Source organism: Paramisgurnus dabryanus, chromosome 1, assembly GCF_030506205.2.
Source record: "Paramisgurnus dabryanus chromosome 1, PD_genome_1.1, whole genome shotgun sequence".
Lineage (NCBI taxonomy): Eukaryota > Metazoa > Chordata > Actinopteri > Cypriniformes > Cobitidae > Paramisgurnus > Paramisgurnus dabryanus.
Genome location: NC_133337.1, coordinates 24,350,698 through 24,378,037, shown reverse-complemented (window position 1 = coordinate 24,378,037; position 27,340 = coordinate 24,350,698). Strand labels below are relative to the sequence as shown.

Sequence of the window (27,340 nt, the reverse complement as noted above, 5' to 3'; positions counted from 1 at the left end):
TGTGAACGTGATACCTACCCAGAAAGCTGTAAACAGCAGAGCCGGTGAGAAATACTCGAAGTCTCAGTAACGGTGTCTTTGTGTCCTAGCGGCCGCCTGTAGAGAGAGAGCAGAACGAGAGTGAATCATTGAAGAGCAAACTGTGAACGTGATACCTACCCAGAAAGCTGTAAACAGCAGAGCCGGTGAGAAATACTCGAAGTCTCAGTAACGGTGTCTTTGTGTCCTAGCGGCCGCCTGTAGAGAGAGAGCAGAACGAGAGTGAATCATTGAAGAGCAAACTGTGAACGTGATACCTACCCAGAAAGCTGTAAACAGCAGAGCCGGTGAGAAATACCCGAAGTCTCAGTAACAGTGTCTTTGTGTTCTAGCGGCCACCTGTGGAGAGAGAGCAGAACGAGAATGAATCATTGAAGAGCAAACTGTGAACGTGATACCTACCCAGAAAGCTGTAAGCAGCAGAGCCGGTGAGAATTACTCGAAGTCTCAGCAACAGTGCCTTTGTGTTCTAGCGGCCACCTGTGGAGAGAGAACAGAACGAGAGTGAATCATTGAAGAGCAAACTGTGAACGTGATACCTACCCAGAAAGCTGTAAGCAGCAGAGCCGGTGAGAATTACTCGAAGTCTCAGCAACAGTGCCTTTGTGTTCTAGCGGCCACCTGTGGAGAGAGAACAGAACGAGAGTGAATCATTGAAGAGCAAACTGTGAACGTGATACCTACCCAGAAAGCTGTAAGCAGCAGAGCCGGTGAGAATTACTCGAAGTCTCAGCAACAGTGCCTTTGTGTTCTAGCGGCCACCTGTGGAGAGAGAACAGAACGAGAGTGAATCATTGAAGAGCAAACTGTGAACGTGATACCTACCCAGAGCGCTGTAAGCAGCAGAGTCGGTGAGCAATACCCGAAGCCCAAGTAACAGTGTCATTTGTGTCCTAGTGGCCGCCTGTGGAGAACAAGGAGAAACAATTGGAGAACAGACTGTGTAACGTGATACCTACCCAGAGAGCTGCAAGCAGCAGAGCCGGTGAGAAACACCCCAAGTGTAAGCTAACAGTGCTTTTGTGTCACAGCGACTATCTGTGGGGCACAAGGAGAACGTGGGCGGACGTACGACAAGGAACGTAAAGGCACGTGGGGCGAGGACCCCCTGCCGACCCGAGGAAAGGTACACCTACAGTGGAGATCCTCCTTACCGGTCACACCAAAATTATTCTGCCTCCAGGACGGAAGAAGGAGGGCGCCACGGTTAGCAGGGTCCAGGCCGGAGCCTGACGTTTCCCTTTCTCCCCCGGCTTGTGGTGGTTGGCACCCCTGTTGTCCTTGGCCTGTCTGCCCGTGGCTGCAGTCTCCCTGGAGGGAGAAGAAGAGACCTAGTAGTTTTAATTTCCCCCTTTCCCCAAATTCCCAGTTCTTTTAAATATTTAAACTAAATAAAGCTTGTTTTAAATTTTACTTATCTGTTCCCGTGTTTGTCTGGTCATTGGGTTGGCTTTGGGGACCTCCTCGAGGTGGGAGTTGAAAAAGGGGCGTGGCCTAGTACAAAATAGCCAGCCCCTGGTGGTGACATAAACACACCCGATTCAACTCATAAGCTTTTAATAAAATGCTCCTAAAGTAGTTTTAGTAAATAAATAGGATTCACCACTCAAAATAATATACATTATATAGACATGTTTCTTACCATTGTAGCAAAAAAATGGAAACATTTGACCGCATTCCATATCCTCCCATCCACTACTGCCATTGATGACACCACAATCCTCTCTTCCATCAGAATTGTCTGGCTCTCCAGACTTCCAGAACCTGAATGTCAATCCTGTTCCTTGATAAATCCACCACCAACTGTTATTTTTTCTTCCCAATCCAGTCCAAGCCAATGGAGGCAGCGCAGCACTAACTGCTTCTCGTAGACTTGTCTGGTCTTCATTGCTTGCAACCGTGGCCAAGTCGATGTGGTTCTTTCTGCAGTAAGCTTGTGCATCGGTCCAGGTCTTATTTTCCTGTATGAGAATATATTTATTTGAGTTGCTCTGTGTGAACGTCCAGAGTCCTGTTGAGAGGAGAGTAAGAAATAGTAAACAGAAACATTTGAAAATTAACTTTGTCAGACACTCGTTGTTAAATGAGCGCTGCTCTGTGTCTGTATGAGTGCACTGACCTGAGAAAAGCAGTAACTGAATCAGTTGTTCCATTGGTGATGGGTAAACAGTATGCAGCGATTCCTAAACAATAAATGAAAAGAGTTAATTAAATCAAACACATTTCAATAATCCGAATAAACTTCCATTGTGAATTCTAACAGCTGTTCTGACCTATACTCAGTCCTTCCAAAAAAAACTCTGCATTGATCTTGCGGCACGTTTTCTTAAAAACCGTGGTGGAATATGCAGGATATTTATGCAATTTTATGCAATGAAATCTTGCCAAAATTGAGAGAACTTGCAAAAACTGTTTGCAGCTTTTGCAGCTTTTCATTGATGTTCACGTCGCATAATTACAATCACTTCCTAACTTTTCCCCGCCAGCATTTTTCATGATTTTCACCAAAGTTTAATGCCTCCTACAAAATGCTCTTCTTAAAATGTATTAACATACAATATACTAAATGAAAGAACAGAGCCTCTTCTTTCAAAAAAAAAAAAATTTCATCCTACCTTCATCAGTTCTCTTTTTATCATCTCTCAAATATAACTTTAGTTAAGATTATATTAAAAATAAGTTTTGTCTGAAGTCAAAATTATGGTGATCAGTGTTTCCATTTATCAAAATTTCATTCATAAAAATACTTAACAGTTCAAACTCGAATCAGCGAATAATTTCTTACACAAACTGCTAAATCAAGGCTTTATCTAGTCGTACTCTCTCACCAGTTTTTTAGTTGCTTAAACTTTTATGCAAGTGTGCTACAATAAATAATCAGTGGTTTTTTAATCATATTCCTATTTCACTTTACAAAGTTTTTTAAAAGGCATTTGGTTTGTATGTTTATTTTTTAAGTAAGGTTAACTTATTGGACTTGTTCAAGTACTACAGATAAAAACAGTACACACAAAAACTATTTGATTTGTAATAAAAACCTCATTTTTTTACCTGCAGGAACAGTGAAGACTAAAGCTGAAGTGATCTGTCTCTACATTTCAGGTTTGATTTCCTTATTCCCACACAAATGCAATATATGTTATGTAAAACCTCTGTCTTACACTCATTTCCATTCAGATATTCAGATGTTTAGATTTTCCATTCAGATTTTTTTTCCCAAATGAACATGAGTCAAGAAAGCACCGTACATTTCCATGAAATCTGAGTTCATTTAAGTTCAGAAGGCCTGATGGCTCAGGGCCAGCATGAAAGATGCTCGGGCCCGTTGACAGAAGGGCCAGAGCCGTGCACAGACCTTTTAAATGGCATTCGTGAAACTAAAAAAGGCCATATAGGCAAAAGGACAATAACACATAATAATCGTTTCAAAAGCTTTATATTTATTTACTATTAATGACAGTTAAATATAGAATATATAGATATTATTTACAACCCCAAATCAGAAAAAGTTGGGACACTGTAGAAATTGTGAGTAAAAAAGGAAAGGAAAAATTTATAAATCTCATAAACTTGTATTTTATTCACAGTAGAATATAGATAACATATCAAATGTAGAAAGTGAGACATTTTGAAATGTCATGCCAAATATTGGCTCATTTTGGATTTCATGAGAGCTACACATTCCAAAAAAAGTTGGGACAGGTAGCAATAAGAGGCCAGAAAAGTTAAATGTACATATAACGAACAGCTGGAGGAGGACCAATGTTTAGGAATAGGAATGTTGTCCCATTCTTGTCTAAAACAGGCTTCTAGTTGCTCAACTGTCTTAGGTCTTCTTTGTCGCATCTTCCTCTTTATGATGCGCCAAATCTTTTCTTTGGGTGAAAGATCTGGACTGCAGGCTGGCCATTTCAGTACTCAGATCCTTCTTCTATGCAGTCTTGATGTTGTAATTGATGCACTATGTGGTCTGGCATTGTCATGTCGGAAAATGCAAGGTCTTCCCTGAAAGAGACGACGTCTGAATGGGATCATATGTATCTAGAACTTGGATAAACCTTTCAGCATTGATGGTGCCTTTCCAGATGTGTAAGCTGCCCATGCCACACCCACTCATGCAACCCCAAACCATCAGAGATGCAGGTTTCTGAAATGAGCGCTAATAACAACTTGGGTTGTCATTGTCCTCTTTAGTCCGGATGAAATGGCGTCCCAGTTTTCCAAAAAGAACTTCAAATTTTGATTCGTCTGACCACAGAACAGTTTTCCACTTTGCCAAAGTCCATTTTAAATGAGCTTTGGGCCCAGAGAAAACGCCTGCACTAGATGATGATAAGTTCAAACTCTTTGCAATTTTTTTCTGAGAAACTCCGAAAACTATTTTTCGCCCCAGCATTGGGGAATTGGTGATTCTCTGCCCATCTTGACTTCTGACTACACTGTCACTCCGACAGGCTTTTTTATACCCAATCATGTTGCCAAATGACCTAATAAGTTGCAAATTAGTCCTTAAGCTGTTCCTTATATCTACATTTTACTTTTCTGGCCTTTTTTTTGCTACCTGTCCCAACTTTTTTCGGAATGTGTAGCTGTCATGAAATCCAAAATGAGCCAATATTTGGCATGACATTTCAAAATATCTCACTTTCAACATTTGATATGTTATTTTTATTCTATTGTAAATAAAATAAAAGTTTATGAGATTTGTAAATTATTCCATTCCTTTTTTACTCACAATTTCTACAGTGGCCCAACTTTTTCTGATTTGGGGTTGTAATTATGTAATGTATTAATTTTCATTCCATACATAAAGTTAAATAGCAATATGTTTAAAGAAAACTATTTTTTAGTTATTCTGTTTGATTTTATAAGCTAATTTGTATTTGGTTAACATGTTTATGTATGTCATTGAGGGGAATTAGGAGATTAAAGATCGAAATAGATAGAGGTGATACTACACTATAGCCATACCATTAGCATATCTGACATTTATCTGCTTACCTGGCAAAAACTGTGCGGAGGATCAGGGACTTTGGTCTCTTGAAGGTGCACTAAGGTCGGTTGTGCTCTCTCATGCACTACACTTTCCTTAAAATAAGCCAGCAATAAAAACTTAATAAAACAGTGTCAAAAGTACAGTTGCAGTTTAATTGTTCCTGAGCTCATCCCTTCAATATATACATCTATTAATACACACATTACATTTAATTGCTTTTATTTGGATTTAAAAGACATTTCAAAGACTACAAGATCCAAATACTTTGGGAAGGGTCTTTAGCAAGATGACAGAGCTACATTACGTGGCTCAATACATTTGTACAAGTCCTTCTATTTATGATGCTCAGCCCTTTAATGATAAACAAAACATCTCTGTCTCCATATTTTCATGCTCCCTATGGTGCCAGAAACAGAACAAAATTTTGCAAGCCTTTTAGCCTCCTTTTTCCGTAGCCCTCCTAACTGCATCTCCCTGATCACATTCTTATGGACATGGCCTAAACTTCCAAATACCAAAATTATCAATGGTATCCAAGTTGTTGAATGAGATCAACCAAAAGTTGATCTCCTTGACACACTAAGACACACATTAATACACACATTACATTCTGCATGATACAATATAAGGACGCACAGTGACCTGATGATTCTGTATTGTTTTTATTGCGTTTTTGACCAGCGAATGGGTGCAAATGTGCACTTTGTCGGTCTCAGTAAAACGACAGCATCAAATTACATCACATCAGTTTTTCCTAAAATACGTTTCATTACACACACTTATAGGGGCCACGCATATGGCCCCTATAAACAAAAAGTGTCTTACAATTTCTAAATCAATATATTGGTTTATGTGAATGAGTAGGCAGGATGATTTTCACATCATTTTAAAGAAAAAAAACCTAGACTACTAGATTCTGTTTAGAAAAGTCTTGTTAAAACATGTTTAGTATGGGTTTTGTGGACTTATATCAGTGACTTAAAATGTTTGCTTTTTTAAAAACCACGCATAAACATTTTTCTCTCAAAAATACAAACATGTACATACATGTAGCTCATATAATATTTTAGCCCAGTTTGTGCTGAACACAGTGGTATGAGACACTTGTCATTATTATGTTTTAAAGCAACTGAAAAAAGACCAAATGTAAGAGCATGTCAGAACCTCTGACAGTGTCCCAAAATGGTCGGACCCCAGAGGGTTAATATTAGGCATATATATTTTCATAAATTTGATAATGTTAAAAAATGTAGGGCTACATAGCAACGTAACTTGCGCAATGTCCCCAAATCTGTTGCCTTACGTCATGAAAGTGCCAAGCAGCCACATCATTAAAACAAACTGAGAAATAAAAGTGAAGATGAAAGACGAGGTGCGGGAGAAATTAAGTTTGGGAATTTATGAATAGATAATACAAACACTGCTTTAATATTGAAAATGAGCATGCTGGTTTCTGTGGTTCATAAGCGTACGTTGTTGCCAGTTTACAGGCTGTTTTCAAGCACCTTTATGCTGAATAAACCCCGACCCGTGCATCACTACTTAGGGTGCGTTCAAAACAAGATATTTCCCCCTTTGAAGGGCACTTTATGAAGGGGATGCCCCAAACATTTACAAGTACATGTGTTTCAATGATTTAGGACTATCTGCAATATTTCTGGTAGTTTTTGTGTATGCATGGCTGTACTGTGGTACAGAAATCACTCTATACTTCTCTATACTTTGATTTCATTTAGCACTGTAGCGTGTGTATTTCTGGGTGTGTTATTATTTGGATATTAATGCGATGACTTGCCTGTTTACTTTATCTTACTGGTGTGGCTCAGTTGGATGAAAAGTGAGGATTACTGATCTAGGTGGTAATCCATGTTTGTTTAGAGAGCTTTACTGATGGATTGCTATGTTAGTATGAGTTGCTAAATATCAAGTAATACAAGTTACTGCATTTTATATCAGGTTTTGTACAGCAGTCACATCCAGCATCATCTGAGACTGACATCAAGAGACACAAACAGAAACTATCTGCGGTCTGCTCCCATGGGATGCAAAAGGGACAGACAACCACAGATCTGTGTCCACAATCAGAATAGGTGCATTAATTTTTGAAATAACATTTGTATTATTGATTTCACATTTTCTGAATTAAACTTTACTTTTCTTGCATTGCTTTACTGATGCTATTATGGGTGTTGAAAGAACATCAGTGTGTGGATGTCAAATGGACATCAAGTTTTTAACGTCAGTTTGATTTGTTATTTGAGCTGTTTGTTTTGTGTCAATGTTTGATGTCAATTTTCTGAATAGTTCAGAAATGAAAAACACACATGTAACCTTATGTTGATAATAACTAGTAACAAATAATAATTAGTAGCCTAATTAAATATATGTAAAATGTTATTTTATAATTATAATTTAAAAACAAATATGATCATATATTCATTATATATTTTACACTGTAAAAAGTGTAGATATGCAGCTGTTGCCAACAACTTCACTCTAAAAACAAGTGGTTCTAAATGGCACCAAAAGTGGTTATGTGCTCATTATCATAGAAGAACCGTTTTTAGTGCCATAAAGCACCAGTGAAGCACCTGTGTAGAACCACATAGTGCTATGTAGAACCATATGTGGTGCTATAGTGGTGCTAAATGGCCCCCTTATGGTTCTACACAGGTGCTTTACTGGTGCTATACGGCACTAAAACGGTTTCTCTTTTTTCTCTTTTTTTACAGTGTAATTGTAATGTGGCCAAAGGAGAAACAGGCGGATGATCCTTAGGCAGCTTCAACTTTATTCCCACATAAAAAATCAGGCATGGAAAAAAGAAAGCTAAACCAATAAAATAGCCTACAGAGCGAACGCAACAGTCATAAAGGACAACACCAGACAAAGAACCTAGGGCCTATACCATGAAGAGGGTTAAACTCAGGGTTACAGGTTTAATTTTGAGTTGACAAAAGTGTGATCAGGCTTAGTCGGTGAAGCTGATCATCAACCCTACCTGTCAACTTTCATCTTAAACTTATGATCATTACAGACCCGGCTATAAGGCCACAGAGGTCTGGACCTCCATATTTTTCATCTTCAAAAATAAATTATGAGGCACTGATGGAGACAGGGTTTGGGTTTTGCAAGTAAATATTTTATATATATAATATACACTGCATTACTGTGAATAACACTGCATTGTAACATTCATAAGAATTAAACATAATCCTAAATGGGCCACCACAATGTAAAACACACTAAAACAGTGGTGATTTAATCATTTTTGCATATAAACAAATAATTAAACAAACAGCTCCCTCTTTCCATACCAAGTGTACCTTGTCCACCCATAACCCACTCTGAATATACAAATATATACAAACAACTATGAAAGCAGTTCAATATATAATCGTGTTTACAAAGTTTGTGTCACAAGCACTGTTCACACAGGTGTAAACATTGACCTATACCCAGGCCTTAAATGTACTGTAAAGTAATCTATTAGAATTTCTGTGAGGTTTCTATTGTTTTAAGCAGGTCAGTTTTGGTTTTAATGTAATTACTTGAATACATGTATGCAGTATTCAGCCCTAAGACCACTGGATTGTAAAGAGACCAAAGCACAGCCCAACAATGACTTTGATTCCACACCTTTACTATGAGTTCCTCTTTTCTCAGATGAGAAAATGTGCAGTAAACTTGACTCACTGCATATCCAACATTTGAATCACTCATTACAGACTGTCTACAGACAGACAAAATAATTCTCTTTCATCTTCAAGAAGTTTAACTCGCGTTTGTTTGTTGAGGTCTTATTCCAGTATGTCTCTCTGTTCCAGGTGTGTCTGTAATTAACATTCCAGTTAAAACAACATTGAAGACCTTAAGAAGTTTTCAGTAAGTATTAAAAATAATTTATTACCAAATCAATTGATTTTTTACAGAAATACACAGCAAAGTGCATTTTGACTTTGTGGGGGTAAATATCAAGGATGGAACCGGGGTCATGTTAGCAAAAGGAAAACACTAATTACCTTAACAATGACTTGACAGAAAACTATTTTTAGGGGATTAAACCTCTATGAGCATTTATTGACAACTATTTAAAACTCCATTCAGGTCTTTGAGCAAGCATACACTCTTAAAAATAAAGGTGCTTAACTCAGATTCCCCGCCAGAGATTTTTTGAAAAGTTGCCCACCAACATTTTTGTGTGATTTTCAAAAAAGTTTCACAAAATGCATTCCAGGAAAATTTTCTTCTAAAAATATATAAACATACAAATATATCAAATGAAAGAACAGACCCTCTGCTTTCAAACAAACAATAAACAGACAAACAAACAAAATGGGGAAAAACATTTCATCCTATCTATGTTTTTTTCTCTGCTTATAAACTCTTAAATAATTTTTTTTAGCAAGAAGCTGAAATAATTGCATTTTTGTGAAGGTTTTTTACAAATTTTGTTTCTTAATTGACGAGATAACTTGTCAGTGGCAAAGAAAGAGTTAATTGGCAAGATAACTCATCAATGTCAGGGAAAAAGTGAAAAGGTTCTTTCACAGCAATGCCATACAAGAACCATTTTTGGTTACCACAAAGAACTTTTTGTGAAACAGAAAGGTTCTTTAGATGTTGAAGGTTCTTTATAGAACCATTTAGACAAAAAAGGTTCTTCTATAGCATTGTAACTATGGGTATTAGGACACTTTACTTTATTAGCGACCGCTTCCCTTTAAATTTACTTGTATTTCATATATTTTTTAAATGTTTAATTTCCATAAAATTGTATAATATAGTATCTAATATATAGTATTTTATTTTATTTTAATTATGACACACATTTTAATTATTAACATGGTTAGATATGAACTTTTATCTAAAACAGAAACATGCAAAATAGCTAAAACCATACAACAACTACTGTAATCATATAATATGTCAAATAAAAAAACTAAAAAGTGCACAAATTAAGCAGATTATCTTTGAAGTGCAAGTAGTAATTTTACAAATCTTCTTCCTGATTGTTCTGTTGATAGCCTTTCTGCTCCCCCTGCTGGTCGTTTTGTATTCTACAGCTTAAGTGTAAATGATAGTTGGGTTAGACTTTGCATTCTCTTTGCAAATTCGTTGTGTTTGACAGTTTTACACATTTTACTCTGTAAATCATCTGAACTATATCTTTGTGGTGTTAAGCCCTTGTAACAGAACCCAGGGGTGGAACCCTCACAACACCTCACCAAACACACAAGAAGCTAATCTCTGTCCAGGAAACCATCCGTAAAGTATAAATAAATGTTAAGCCAAGTGCATACATTTTCTTAAACTTCTTAAAATCATGGAGGTAAAAGAAAAAAACTTCAACAGTGCCATATCCCACAGAATACAGGGTTTTCTGGATTTAGTTATTTAATTGAATGTGATAAAGAATTGGTGTGTACTAAATCTCCCCATCTCTTACCATATACACAGGGCCGCATTAACACTGTAAGGGGCCCCTGGGCTTCACCCTTTTGTGGGGCCTACATTCAAACAATCTTTATAATCACTAAGTTCAAGTTGTCAGGCTTTTATTTTGCTGGAATAAATGCAATAACAAAATATTAAAACCATATCAGAATGCCCACAATATACACAAATATCACTGCATAACATATGCACATAGTCCTAGCTAGAGGTGACCCGAATAGTCTAAGATTCAATGCTTTAACAGGAGAAGCCTGATTCGACTACTGCACAGTCGAATAGTCGCAGATGTGTTATAAAATGAGGATCATTGAATTTTGGCTGTATAAGAGTGCACATTATCTGATTTCACATATAACAGCTTTCTCCCAATATAAAAAATATACAGCCTAGTATGATAATACTAAGTAAATAATATGTGAAAAAGTAGCTTTCAATAAATATTTTTAAAGTCTGTGAATAGCCTAAATCCCGTGACAGGGCTACACGCCCATATCCAGAAACCATTGCAAAGTCTCTTTGTTTCTGCAATTAAAAAGACCAAACTGGCAATTCTATACTTTCGTTATTTTAATAATTTCTTTGTTTTTATTTAATTTATAGATTATTTAGTGTTATCTGATTAAACTATTTGTGGCTTGCGTTTTATTCCCCTGCGTATTTAGGCATTTTGCACCCATGTTCTGCACCTTACTTGATTCTGACTTCATTTTTTTTATTATTAATTATAAAGGTAAATTCTGATCTTATTTAAGTTCTGTAAGTTTTGGATTGCTTTCCGTTGTGTCGATATTGCGCTGTTGCATGCTGTCACATTCAATTTATCCGAACGCGCTAGGTGCTCTGCGTGATCATATTTAGGCGTTCAGCAAAGTAAACATCCAAAAACAGATTTTTTCGACAAGTATAAGTTTTAGAATGTTTATAAAAAGGTTGATTAACTTGTCAAAAGTTGAGCTACAAAACAGGTAAGGCGTTTTTTTTTTTTCGGTGATGACACCAAAAATATCTTCACCGAATCTGACACAATTGTCTCTTTGTGATTTAATATTATGGTCGATGCTAACTTTAAAATGATAGAAAAGAGATGTGAAACAAATGTTATACTGTAAGAAACATCAGGTGTTTCAAGTGAATACAGAGATAATCAAAGTGAAAGTAAGCAATCAGATATTTCTGTGCAAAATAATAAAGCATATAAAGTGTCTATAAAATCATTAATTTCAGTGTTTTCTGGTTATAAATGAACGTTTAATGAATTGTATATAAAGCTTGTTTTTTCTAATTTACAGTAACAAATGATATGTAATTTCTTGTCTTTTATTTCCTTGCCACCTGAAAGAAAATGTGTATATAAACATTCATTAAATTATTCCTCGTAACATTTTAAAGCCAATATGTACAGAACAGCACACAAAGATATTACAAAAAACATTTTGATAACTAAATCTAATAAATAACAAATTAGATTCTGCCTTGGAAGCCACGGCTAAGTTCAGCGATCTTAAAAACGCGTCCTCAGTTTCGTCTTTGTTCATCACTTGAAAGGCACTTGTGGTCACTTTATCAGAAAGCTGTCTGTGTGTGTTGCCTTCAGAAATGCAATAATGGATATTTCAGACAGAAATTTTACAAAGCTCACTAATGATTGCAGGGTAGCCTATAGTAAGTGAGAGATTTTCTTGCGCAGGAACTGCATTTACACACGGACATTCAAAGCAAAGTGATTAAGCATAATTTTAAAGGGAGTATCAACTTTTTATAAAATGCGGTTGTTATTTTTGTCCGTCATCTCGGGGCCCCTCCCAGCCCGAGGCCCTGGGCTTAAGCCCAGGTAAGCCCATGCATTAATGCGGCCCTGCATATACACACTACACAAATTTATTAAACACATGAAGAAAATAACATAAACCTAATAGTACATAATAACTAATCAATTTTTAAAAACAGATAAACTTGAAATAAGGAGATAGATAAAACTCTGCTTAATGCAAAACCGCTCATGATTGAGCTTCATGTTTCTTAGAGATCATGCGCATTGGCTTGGCTTAAAATTATTGAGCTAAGGTCATTCCAGGGCTTTTGTTGGTAACTGTTAAGACTTTATAAGGTCATTCATAAATAGATTTGTAAAAGTTTTTAATTTGTATTTAAAAATATTGACAATTTATAATATTTTATTCATTTTGATCATGTAAATTTTATTTTATTTATTTTATTGAGCAATTTGAGTTTGAAATTTTTCAGTTAAATGCAAAGCATTCTTTTACAGACTTTACGGTCTGTAAACCCCAAAATTAGGCTATTAATTCTCAAAAACAGAGTAAAGATTAAAGATAAGTATTACATAATGCTATCACTTGCTCGGCCCAACTCATGGGCCCTCATTTATCAACAGTGCGTAGGAAATGTTGTAATTTTGACCTACGAATGAATTTAGTATGTGCGTAAGTACAAAAAAATCGGGATTTATCAAACGTGCGCACGGGGGTTCGTACGCACATTAGTAAGTAATCCTTGATGATAAATCTGTAAAGAGGAACTTTACAGACACAGAAATTTACTTACTAGTGTATGAGGTTAAATCCTAATAACAAAGGAATTTGGTTCACTTAGTGCAGGAGGAATGACTAACAAAAGAAAACAAATCTGCATGGGAACATGTTACCAGTGAGTTTAGTTCCGTTGGGTATGAGAACACTTCCAGAAATAAAAAAGTGGTTTGACATTAAATTATCAGCCAAAATAACGCGTCACAGCACACCGACGTGAAATCAGTGCAACTAGGAGGACAGACAACGACAGAACTTCACTGTAAAAAAATCCGTAGAAATTACAATGTTATTGCAGCTGGGTTGCCGGTAATTTACCGTAGATTTACATTTATGTTATTTACTGGCAAGAGTTTGTTCAAAGTTAAATAAATTTTAAATATTAACAAGTCTTTATCTTTCCAAAAAAAAACCTATACAATAACAGCCTCATGCAAAGCATTCTGGGAACCAGAAATCATCATCAACCTTTTTCTGTTTTTTGCTTCAGATTTTTTTGCTTGATGCTGTTTTTTTAGTTTTACTCTGTTAAGACAAAGACTTGTAAATGTTTAATGTTCATTTAACTTTGAACAAAATATTGCCAGTAAAAAACATAAATTTAAGTCTACGGTAAATTACCAGCAACCCAGCTGCAATTTCTAAGGAATTTTTTTACAGTGTTTCCTTGGACAGCCGCATATAACCATCATCATCGGCGCAATCTTTGAAAACGCGCTCCCGGCGGAATGGATGATTTGCCAAGTCTTCCAATAATGCAAGATAAGCCATTGCACTGTGTCCAGCATTTGACGGAGCTTTCTTACATAGGGTTAGAAACTAATTTCATTAATTAACTTCAACACTGATTTGCAGTTACTTTATTAACAGTAATTGTTTTTAACACCTGGGGGTGGATAATAAATAGGCAAAGTGTTCTTTTAACGCTGGGGATGGATGGTCCTGTGTAGTATCGCTATTCTACCACTAGATGCTCTGCGTACGCATACTCCGAGGAGTGCGTATATTTACTCACATTTCTACGTATATGTGAAATTTGAAAAATTCCACACTTTGCGTAAAACTGTTCCGCACACTTTACGCACACTTCTGTTTGTACGCACGCTTGATAAATGAGGCCCCTGGGGTTTCTGAGAAGGGGTGCAGCGAATAAGGGAGTACTATGAAGCCCAGACAGGCATCAGGGAGACGGCCGAGCAGTCTCGTCCACTAACTGGTTTTTGATGATGCTCTGTGGGTATCGATTTTTAGTGTTAAACACACTGGTTGGGGGCGGGACTCTGGTTCTTGTAAGGCAGTGGTCACCAATCCTGGTCCTGGAGGGCCGGTGTCTCTGCAGAGTTTGCTCCATCCCTAATCAAACACACCTGAAGCACCTTAATTAGCTACTTCAGGTGTGTTTGATTAGGATTAGAAGGCACACAGCATAAGACACATTTTGTCCAATTATTGAAATGTCTTAGATTAATTTGAGTACTTACAATTTATAATGATGCTTTTAAAAATAATTTCAATTAACAAGTAAAACATGCATTTCAAATAAAATGTATATAAATTAACAACAGTCCTCAAATGCATATTTCACCCAAAAAATAAATTTCTGTCGATGAACATATTTTTTTGGAGAAATGTTTGTAACCAAACCGTTCGTGGACCACATTTATTTCCGTCGTAGGATAAAAGAATACTATGGAAGTAAATGGGGTCCACGAACGGTTTGATAACAGAAGTTTCATTTTTGGGTGAACTATCCCTTTAATATTGTGATGTGGTAAATGTTATATTGAAAAGAAAGTGTTTGGACAGGGTTTCTTGTTCACTTCACTTTCATGTTTTGATGAGAAAACATTTCCATCAGGCTGAACTCTCCATGTCAATGTTGTGTCATTCCCTATCCCACGATCCTTCAGTTTCTGCTTCATCTGAAGAACAGAATCAATCTTGAGTACTGATCAAAAACACACACACACACACACACACACACACACACACACACACACACACACACACACACACACACACACACACACACACACACACACATTCTGGTTTCCATGTTTTGTGGGGACATTCCATAGACGTAATGCATTTTATACCATACAAACTGTATATTATATTCCCCTTACCTGCCCCATTCCCTAACCCCAACCATCACAAAAACCTTTCTTGTACCTTAGATTTTCAATACACATCATCTTGTTTGATTTATAAGCTTGTTTCCTCATGGGAGCATCAAAATGTCCCCACAAGGTCACAAAAACACTGGTATTCCTATCTTTGTGGGGACAATTGGTCCCCACAACGTGATAATTACCAGGTACACACGCACACACACACACACACACACACACACACACACACACACACACACACACACACACACACACACACACACACACACAGGGCCGCATTAACACTGTAAGGGGCCCCTGGGCTTTACCCTTTTGTGGGGCCCTTCATCCACCAGAATTACAGCCTACATTCACACAATCTTTATAGTAACCCTGCTGAAAAAAACAGCATCAAACCAGCATGAACCAGCATGGGAATTATGCTGGTCTATGCTGGTTTAGCTGGTGGTCACCAGCATACCAGCACCAAAACACAACATATGCCGGTCTTGCTGGTATGACCAGCATGGGATGCTGGTGCTAATGCTGGTTTGGTGCTGGTTTAGCTGGTGTTCACTAGCAAACCAGCACCAAAACACAACATATGCTGGTCTTCCTGGTATGCTGTTTTTTTTAGCAGGGCACTAAGTGCAAGTTGTCAGGCTTTTATTTTGCTGGAATAAATGCAATAAAAAAATATTAAAACCATATCAGAATGCCCACAATATACACATATATCACTGCATAACATGTAGTCCTAACTAGGGGTGACCCGAATAGTCTAAGATTCGATGCTTTGACAGGAGAAGCCTGATTCGACTACTGCACACTCAATCGTCACAGATATGTTATAAAATGAGGATCATTTAATTTTGGCTGTATAAGAGTGCACATTATCTGATTTCACATATAACAGCTTTCTCCCAATATAAAAAATATACAGCCTATTATGATAATACGAAGTACATAATATGTGAAAAAGTAGCTTTTAATAAATATTTTTAAAGTCTGTTAATAGCCTAAATCCCGTGACAGGGCTACACGTCCATATCCAGAAACCATTGCAAAGTCTCTTTGTTTCTGCAATTGAAAAGACAAAACAGGCAATTCTATACTTTAGTTATTTTAAAATTTATTTTAATATTTAATTTATAGATTATTTAGTGTTATCTGATTAAACTATTTGTGGCTTGTGTTTTATTCCCCTGCGCATTTAGGCATTTTGCACCCATGTTCTGCACCTTATTGATTGTGACTTCATTTTGTTTTTATTTTTTATTAATTATAAAGGTAAATTCTGATCTAATTTAAGTTCTGTAAGTTTTGGATTGCTTTCCGTTGTGTCGATGTTACACTGCTGCATGCTGTCACATTAAATTAAGCCGAACGCGCTAGGTGTTCTGCGTGATCATATTTAGGCGTTCATCACACTAAACATCACAAAACAGATTTTTTCGACAAGTATAAGTTTTAAAATGTATTTAAAAAGGTTGCTTAACTTGTCAGAAGTTGAGCTACAAAACAAGTAAGCCGTTTTTTTTTCCGGTGATGACACCGAATATAAATATCTCTACCGAATCTGACACAATTGTCTCTCTTGTGATTTAATAATATGGTCGGTGTTAACTTTCAAATGATAGAAAAGAGATTCCTGAAACAAATGTTATAAGAAACATCAGATGTTTCAAGTGAATACAGAGATGATCAAAGTGAAAGTAAGCAATCAGATATTTCTGTGCAAAATAATAAAGCATATATAGTGTCTATGAAATGATTAATTTCAGTGTTTTCTTGTTATAAATGAACCGTTTAAGGAATTGTATATAAAGCTTGTTTTTTATAATTTACAGTAACAAATTATATGTTATTTCTCGTCTTTTATTTCCTTGCCACGCTAAATCTCAAAATTAAATAAGATCGCTGAACTTAGCCGTGGCTTCCGAGGCAGAATCTAATTTGTTATTTATTAGATTTAGTTATCAAAAATGTTTTGTGTAATATATTTGTGTGCTGTTCTGTACATCTTGGCTTTAAAATGTTACGAGGAATCATTTAAGTAATGTTTACACGTTGTCTTTCATATTAAGATAAAAACGCGTCCTCAGTTTCGTCTTTGTTCATCAGAAATGCAATAATGGATATTTCAGACAGAAATTTTTAAAAGCTCACTAATGATTGCAGGGTAGCATACAGTAAGTGAGAGATTTTCTTGCGCAGGAACTGCATTCACGCACGGACATTCAAAGCAAAGCGATTAAGCATCATTTTAAAGGGAGTATCATCTTTTTATAAAATGCGGTTATTTTTTTCCGGCATCTCGGGGCCCTTTCCAGCCCGAGGCCCTGGGCTTAAGCCCAGGTAAGCCCATGCATTAATGCGGCCCTGACACACACACACACACACACACACACACACACACACACACACACACACACACACACACACACACACACACACACACACACACACATATTTGCCTAAACTAACCTAACTGACACTTGTCTTTGTGAGTTAATAAGATAAAACATACGACATACAAATATTGAAAATAACTGAACTAGATATGTTAAAAAACTTATTTAAAAAAAAACAAAAACAATAGAATAGAATGGGAAACACGCACACAAAAAATCACCAGTCAAGTATCTATTGATTTATATAACTAGATTTGTTAATAATTTAAACTAGAAGTCGCCTGGTATGGGGGCAGAGCCGGCGCCAGACCATAACTAACAGGGGGGCATTTGGCTTCCAACGGGGGGGCACGCAATAGCAACAATAACTTGCAAAAACAAGACATTAAACAACAAATACAGTGCAAGCACACACTCATACAACTGGTACAGACTGTCAGCTCATTTCCTGTATAAAGTGCAAAGACCACAAACTATGCGCAAAACTATTGAACTTCGACCGCGACGTGAGCGCAAGCTGAGCTCTGCTGCGCTCGCGCTTTGCTCTACGCAACAAAAAACCGCCCTCGCGCGGCGCAAGCCATTGAAATTAATGGGTTTCATAGCGCAGCCCACACCGCGTCCTGGTTTGAAAAAAGCCGCTTTACCATAATCACATCGTAATGCTGTTAACGGTCTATAGCCACACTTCACATTTAAGCTTACGTAATTTAAAACAACGCTAACTTACCTTTAAAATAGCTGAAGACGGCGTGTACGAACATTAAACTTCCTTAAAACAGTGTCCTGTAGATTTGTAAATTCCACCTCGACCTCTAATCTCTGAGTTTGAGCCAGTCTGTGTTTGCATGAAGTCAGATGAAGCAGGCGTTGCTGCTGGTTTGTTCTAAATGTTCTAATATCCATATTTTACATGATCCATAAAATGCCGCGAAAAAACACGTTGCTAGTATCAAGTCACAAATATGCTAAAGACGTAAGACGCGTGAGACGCGGCAATACATCCAATCAGAGAAACTGGTCTATTTTAATTAAAGAAAACATATATCAACTATTTTTTCCTCATTTGATTACATTACAAGTCATGAAACATTCAATGTTTAATTTATTTTAATTATTCTTGATATATATTAAATTAATAAAAAACTTTGTAGGGGGGGCACAACAACCTGTTTGGGGGGGGCACTGCCCGCGAATGCCCCCCCATGACGCCGGCCCTGTATGTGGGGTCAATGTATTGTCACAGTTAATATAAGCCTATGGGTTGATATTTGGGGGGTTTAGATTGTCAGCATGTGCCTATAAAATATTTCATGTCATTATTTCTAATCAACCGCAGCCGTGTTTTGTTCCTTAAGAAAATAAACTTAAGACGTAAAAATCTAACCACTCCTCTTTTTAATCCCCATAATCCCCTGCAAACAAGAGTCGGTCCATTGCTGGATGCACATAATAGTTCATACAGAGAGATGGGTCTAAGACAGATGGGTCTACACCAACTGTTCATAATCCAACTGTACTTTCTCTTATGTGAATGTCTGTTAGCTCATGTGCATTTAAAAATACACACACAAAAACTGTGTGGTTTTAATTTAATTCAAAAACACATTTTTGTGCATTTTTGACATGCTAAAATAAATGATCTGTGGGATTTTTCACAACTTCACAAACACTTTTTGGGTTCACCAGAGATGTATAATACTTCTTGTAAAAGGGGTATAATAGGGTCAGGGTATTTTCTGGCAAACGGTTTCCCTATCGCGTTTCGCAATCTGGAAAGCAAACTGTAGCCACGCCGTTTACAAACACTTGATGGGTAACTCGCAAAGCAGATTGTTCATTCTTGTTTCCCAGCGCGATATATCATTAAAAAAAAATTTTAAAGTACAATGCTTCAGAAGTAAGAGGCAGGGCAACTGTTAAATGTTTCAAAGTTAAAGTTCATGCAAGCATATATGAATAAACAAGTAAGAAGAACTATCTTGAGGCTCCCGATAAAAAACATCAGCTTGGGTTATAAGCTGAAAAAGGTGCGGTTGAATTTGAGCTGAAAGACACTCCCAACCCAGTAGTACAAAATGCTAATGCTAGGGCTGCACGATTAATCGTTTTAAAACCGAAATCCGATTTGGATGGGTGCGATTTTCGAATTGCAAAAGCTGCGATTATTTCGATTCAGAACTATCTCAGGGCATTAACACTGAGGTGCTGACTGAACGTCAGATAACGCCATTGCGCGAGCAGCAGTTCAACTCCCCAACAAAGTGTACGGCCATATGATTTCCGCGATGCGGAAAACACGGACAGAATCGCGAAATCCAAGCATAGAAATGGAATTAACTGCACAACGAGGAATGTCATGGAAGTTGGCAGATTTTGGATTCAGACATTTTTAAAACCCATTATAACTCATTAACCGGCAAAGGAAAGGACAGAAATGCGCGAACACATTTACCTTTTGTGTAATGTTGGACTTAAAGAAAGGTGTATATACTAGGGCTGTGAATCTTTGGGTAGACAGCGAATCGATTCGATTCACGATTCAAAGGTTTCCGATTCGATTCAAAAAACGATTTTTGCTAACCAGAAAGATTCAATTCGATTCGATTAACAATAAATTTTGATTTGATTCGAATATTAACGATTCTGTTCTATACATTTTAGTATACATCTGCATCTGAGCAAATAAAAGAAATATTTGGGAAATTCATGACCATTTAATAGATTTTCAATAACTAGATTCAGGACTTTAGTTTAATAGCTTTACTTCTTAGGACTCAAAATACATTAAAGCAAGTAAACCAAGAAAAATAATAATATTCTACATATTCAATGCACCATAAGCTTTTATTGTAAACATTGCATACATTTCCTGAACATTTAGGAAATACAGCAAAGTGTGTAAATACAGCAAAGTGTGTAAAGGAGTAGCACTTCTCACCTCTGACCCTAAAATACTAGCTGCTTTAAGTACAGGTATGTCTATCTTAATGGCATGGCATCTGCGGATATGGTTGCTAAGGTTCGTTGTATTTCCAATGTATTTTAACTCAGCTATTTCTACAATGTCTGCAAACTGCAATGGACTTCGGACAATCTTTCAATTTACTTCGTGAAAACTGAAGTAATCTCAAACCTTTGATCGCATGTTGGCTGGTGCGTAGTTCTCCTTCGTGTCCCTCCATTTGTACACTGTCTTCTGCGTTTATTCAAATGATAGCAAACAGGCGCGCCGCAAATTGAAGAGTAGTGACGTAATCCACTGCTCATTTTACGTCGCAGATGTAACTAATTTAAAATTTATTTATATATTTTTTATTATCCATCGTATTCGTTATATAATCACGATTCATTCGATTTTTAAATATAAAATCGAAACAAACGATTCACGATTCAAAAATCCAGGTTTCAAGATCGATGCATATGCATTGGCAGGATTTGTAATCGATGCATCGAGAAAACGAATGAATCGTTACACCCCTAGTATATACGTCTGTTTCTCATCATGCATCGCAAGCAATGACAAGCACCTCATCAGACTATAAGCAAGTTTCATTAAAGCCCGGAACACAGCAGACGAAAGAGGTACAGTATAGTTTCTTGCACGCGCACATCTGCACCGCTTTGAAAGTATATTTACAGGCACGAGGGTTCATGAAGCGCGCACACAGAGAGCAGTCAGCACACGCGTGATCACTAAACTTAAATTTTCTTTCTTGTCTAATTGAACATAAACAGCTGGATGTTTATCAGTACATCAAAGCAGAGCATTTTTAAAGCTGTCTTGTGTCTTAAAGTGACAGACAGTAACCTGGTGCTTTCTGTGTCAGAAATGTTTATTAAACACCAAAAATTAAAATCACTCCTTACTCTTAACTGAACAAGCTTCTGCAGCTCCACATTTAAAATCCTACAGTGAGGACTGTGCAGTGTTTTATTTGTATTTTTTGCTTATGTTAAATCATAGATTCTAATAACTAATATAATTTACATTTATTACAGATTCCTGAAAAGTAAAACAAGATGAGTATAGTCTTATGATTAAAAGAAAAAACTAAACATTTGCTTGTCAGAAGCATTGTTGTAGTGACAGCCAAAATACATTGGCCTATATGTTATTTTAAATAAAACTTTCAATAAATTTTTGTTAAACTGTATTTTCTTAATGTTCTTAGATTTAAAAAAGTGTGTCTGCAGAAGAGCAAAGTCCTGCAGACACCTTGGTACAATGTTTAAGAGGTCTTAAATAAACAGTAGCACAGCATCTTTCTTTGGTGCTATTAAAACCACCACAACAAACCTGGATGTAGCTTTTTTATTATATACTAATGAATCGCACTTTAAATCGCGAATTGCAATTTTGATCAGAAAAATTGCAATTAGATTTTTTCTCCAAATCGTGCAGCCCTAGCTAATGCCCAAGTTCATACAGGAAGAAAATGGGATGCCCAGCAGGCAGTGAATCAGGCTATAACTCATCTGAAACACCAAGAAGTAGTTGGATTGACACAGCATGGCAGAGCAGGCTTCGGATGGACAACATCAACCAGTATGTGGTCCAAAGCCACAAAGATAGAGAGGTAAAGTCTGATTGTTCAGGAGATCATGGAGAAGGAAGGGGAAAGCTATAGGGTCAAAGCGGTGAGCCACCTATGATACCCTCCCAAGCCCCCAGAACCTGCACTGTTGGTATGGCACAGAAGAGTCTTTGCAGCTCTGTGGCCACCAGAGTCCCAGCCTTCAACACATCCTCTCTGGCTTTAAGACGACTCAGAGCCGGCATGGGTGTCATTGAAGCACGCATACTCGAAGTGTACAAAGCCAGCATGTCAACATCATACCAGTCTATTAAATTTGTCAGGCAAGGGGGAGAGGCACTAAGCAGCTCGTACGGGAGAGGTCCATTTTGTCACCAGGAGGTGAGTGGGACCTAAGAGCTGATCTTGGTCGCCAACTGAAGTTCCTACAGCAGATTGTCATAACATTTCTTCGACCCGACACTGTAATCTGGTCCACCTTACGAAGACTGTCATCATGGCCAAGCTAACTGTTCCATGGGAAGATGGGATAGAAACTTTGAGAGGAAAAGGGAGAAGTATACAGAGCTTGCATCCGCATGCACACAAGCTGGGTGGAGAGCATATACCTTTCCATTGGAGGTTGGTAGGAGGGGCTTCAGTGGAACTTCCACGCAGCATTTCCTTAAGACTCTCTGTGTCAGAGGCACAAAGCTGCAGAAGGCCTTGAAAGACCTGGCAGAGGAGGCAGGGCAGGGGAGCTTTTGGCTGAGGTTACGCAGAAAAGACAAGGCGTGGGGGAGAGACGGATCCTAAGGCAGCATGTCACCACCTAGACATGTTCCGGGATTAAATAAGCAAAACATCAAGGACGGGTGGCTCCCGGCTGAGGACCCTGCAGCCGCCCAACCGGCACTGGCAGAAGTGCATCTGGCAGAAATGCCTTGCAGGTGGCTTTACCTGTGCGTGCATCTAATATTAGGTTAAGCAAAAGACCAGATTCATTAGAAAAAAATAAAGATGTTAAAGCATTTGGGATCAGAGAGGCAAACAAGACTTAACCTATAAATATTTGACAAACTTGTATATTAATATCTGTTTGCATGAACATTAACTTTGAAATGTTTAACTGTTGCTCTTACTTCTGGAGCATTGTACTTTAAATTCCTTTCTGTGGTATTGCGCTGGGAAACAGGAACATTGTGCTTTGTGAGTTTTCCATTGTGTTTTGGTAAACAGCGTGTGTTTGCTTTGTCGATTGCAAAACGCGATATGGAAACAGTTTGCCAGAATATACCCTGACCTAATAGGTCCTCTTACCAACTGTAAGATGTTCTCCATCACTGCAGGGTCATTTAGATTCTGACTCGATTTCAACTCCACTCTCATGATCTGCTGCTTTGTATCTGTTAGAATATTACATCAATCAGTTGTATTTATAACTAATGAACAGTGAAAGAGAGCAACAAAAAACAACTTACATCTGTAAATAATTACATTTTAATGTTTAGTGGAGAACCGGGCAAAAGTAGCCTGGTAATACAATCCTCTGCTAATTTGCAACGCTTCATAGACAAAGTCTGGCTAGAAATAATTGATAGCGTTTACCTTCTCGTGGGGGGGCTTGTCTGAAGTTTAAAATCATTGGTGTAATCGTAAGCCAATGTGCCGGCTCAGCCACATTGAACTTTCGCTGTAAACACACGTATGATGTGAAAACAAATTCGGCGAGCGAGTATCGGAGTGAACATGGATGTGAACGACTTTTGCAGATTATCTGAAGTAAATCGAGCCAGAGCTAGTTGAACACTAACCTTACGGTGACGTTCCACTCATGTCTAAGTGGAGGAACCACTCACTCCTCCCAAACTCAAAAACTCTTCCAGCAGACAGCCCTAACCATAATGTAAATTAAATCTTCGTACCCTCTTTTCTGGTTAATCAGGAATGTCACCAATGAATTATTGCCCACGTGTCCTCCACTATTAACTGTGAACAATGAAATTCCCCTCCATGATTTCTAGATCATTGTGCATGCCAAGCTGTGCAGCGCACAGACATAATTTTGCTGCCTCCTTTACCTGATCCTCCATCAGAGCAACCAAGGGGGACAAACAACTATCGGCCTTTGGCCTCCCCAGTTTATCGCTGACGATCGGTAATATTTGATCAATTAATCTTTTCGTAGGGCAACAACATCATCTCCATTCAAAATGTTTAACAAACACTCTTCTGGTTCGGGCTTCAGTTGGCAAATGCTGGGAATATTCTCCACAACAGAGCGAATAGCATTCTGTGCCTCCATGTCTGCTGTAAACTACAATCTTACATTCGGCGCTTAGCGTCTATGTGACGGTTCTCAGCCAGCCCTCTGTTCGTTGTTTGGGCCGGCCGCTTTGAGTCCGGAGGAAGACGGTTATAATTAGAGATATATCAGACTTAGTACAGAAGCAGATTGAAATTTAGCGGAATTAAAGTCTGATGTAGTCAAACTATGACTGCATCTTTAGCAAGCAACCCTTGACAGACCTGACAAATATCGCGTTTTTTGCGCGTCTAGGTCCGGAAAGCTGTTTTCAACCATGATAAGTAAATTCCTAAAGGGATATTTTTTTCTAATAACACATTGTGCTTCTGGTTTCATGTGTTACAGTACTGATCAATCTACAGGTTATTTACTGCTCTAACACATCCTGAAGTTTGACTTCAAAGAGTTTTTCAAAATAAAAGTAAATCAGGTTTAAAAGTCAGGAGTTCTTGTCGGCTAACACTTATTACTTTTGTCCCGCTGCTAATACTGTTTCATTACTGTATTTTGAAAATGTATATTATTCAAATTTTATTTAATTTATTTTATAGTGTTCAAACTGTTATTTTTTTACTGAAGTCGTTTTACATTTGTTTAAAATTCCACCTGGTATTGATAGACAACACTTGTGAGTTACTGACCACAGCAAATAAATATATACAGTCTTGTTCAAAATAATAGCAGTACAATGTGACTAACCAGAATAATCAAGGTTTTTAGTATATTTTTTTATTGCTACGTGGCAAACAAGTTACCAGTAGGTTCAGTAGATTCTCAGAAAACAAATGAGACCCAGCATTCATGATATGCACGCTCTTAAGGCTGTGCAATTGGGCAATTAGTTGAAAGGGGTGTGTTCAAAAAAATAGCAGTGTGGCATTCAATCACTGAGAAATCAATTTTGTGAAGAAACAGGTGTGAATCAGGTGGCCCCTATTTAAGGATGAAGCCAACACTTGTTGAACATGCATTTGAAAGCTGAGGAAAATGGGTCGTTCAAGACATTGTTCAGAAGAACAGCGTACTTTGATTAAAAAGTTGATTGGAGAGGGGAAAACCTATAAAGGGGTGCAAAAAATGATAGGCTGTTCAGGTAAAATGATCTCCAATGCCTTAAAATGGAGAGCAAAACCAGAGAGACGTGGAAGAAAACGGAAGACAACCATCAAAATGGATAGAAGAATAACCAGAATGGCAAAGGCTCAGCCAATGATCACCTCCAGGATGATCAAAGACAGTCTGGAGTTACCTGTAAGTACTGTGACAGTTAGAAGACGTCTGTGTGAAGCTAATCTATTTTCAGGAATCCCCGCAAAGTCCCTCTGTTAAAAAAAAGGCATGTGCAGAAGAGGTTACAATTTGCCAAAGAACACATCAACTGGCCTAAAGAGAAATGGAGGAACATTTTGTGGACTGATGAGAGTAAAATTGTTCTTTTTGGGTCCAAGGACCACAGGCAGTTTGTGAGACGACCCCCAAACTCTGAATTCAAGCCACAGTACACAGTGAAGACAGTGAAGCATGGAGCATGATATGGGCATGTTTCTCCTACTATGGTGTTGGGCCTATTTATCGCATACCAGGGATCATGGATCAGTTTGCATATGTTAAAATACTTGAAGAGGTCATGTTGCCCTATGCTGAAGAGGACATGCTCTTGAAATGGTTGTTTCAACAAGACAATGACCCAAAACACACTAGTAAACGGGCAAAGTCTTGGTTCCAAACCAACAAAATTAATGTTATGGAGTGGCCAGCCCAATCTCCAGACCTTAATCCAATTGAGAACTTGTGGGGTGATATCAAAAATGCTGTTTCTGAAGCAAAACCAAGAAATGTGAATGAATTGTTAAAGAATCATGGAGTGGAATAACAGCTGAGAGGTGCCACAAGTTGGTTGACTCCATGCCACACAGATGTCAAGCAGTTTTAAAAAACTGTGGTCATACAACTAAATATTAGTTTAGTGATTCACAGGATTGCTAAATCCCAGAAGAAAAAAAATGTTTGTACAAAATAGTTTTGAGTTTGTACAGTCAAAGGTAGACACTGCTACTTTTTTTTGAACACACCCCTTTCAACTAATTGCCCAATTGCACAGCCTTAAGAGCGTGCATATCATGAATGCTGGGTCTTGTTTGTTTTCTGAGAATCTACTGAACCTACTGGTAACTTGTTTGCCACGTAGCAATAAAAAATATACTAAAAACCTTGATTATTCTGGTTAGTCACATTGTACTGCTATTATTTTGAACAAGACTGTATCTGTCTCAAACATAATGTTTTAATTTTTTTCTGAAAAATGGTACTTTCGCCCTGCTCTCTAATGTCAGTTGATATTTTCTATTTAAAATTAAGGTTGTTTATACTCAGATGTTTTCTACAGTTGTGACTTATTTAGGTGAAATTCCAAAAAGTTTTGATCAATTTATTACTCATTAAACTTACGACGTAAGCAGATAAATGGAAGGGTCTCTGGGCAGAGTCGATCATCAAATCCATCAAGAGCTGCAGCGCCACAAAGTGGGTTCGGGCCAGTCACGTTAGGTTGTCCAGTGCTCCAGGTTATGGGGAACGTGTTCATACTTGTTCCATCTGACCACTTCCAATTAGCCTTATTGAGACTAACCCATGCGTTTTCATATCCTACCATCATATTCACCAGCAGGTCATTTTCAGTTTGATTCCAAATGGTGGCCAGGGTTGTGTGAAACTGTGCGCAGTAATCCCAAGCATCAGCCTGTGACTTGTTTTGAGGGATAAAAACAAACTTGTCTGCTATGCTCTCTGTAATAAGATGATAATGAGGTCATTTGTTATATTCCTTTTTTACAGTAGATGTCGTCTTGTTTAAACACACCTGATTTAACTCATCAGCTGTTAATAAAATGCTCTTGAAGACCTGAAGTCTGTGTGTCAAATAATGGAAACCTTTTCCATGTTTACGTT

At 37.6% G+C, this 27,340-nt stretch overlaps 1 long non-coding RNA gene across 1 annotated transcript; it reads right to left on the bottom strand.

Moving 5' to 3' along the window:
* Window positions 1–14,852: 14,852 nt before the first annotated feature.
* Window positions 14,853–27,132, bottom strand: LOC141282905 (uncharacterized). The gene is made up of 3 exons (XR_012337776.1): window positions 26,840–27,132; window positions 23,404–23,489; window positions 14,853–14,963 (listed from the first exon to the last, which is right to left on the bottom strand). It is a non-coding gene; the product is annotated as an uncharacterized lncRNA (long non-coding RNA).
* Between the last annotated feature and the right edge of the window lie 208 nt (window positions 27,133–27,340).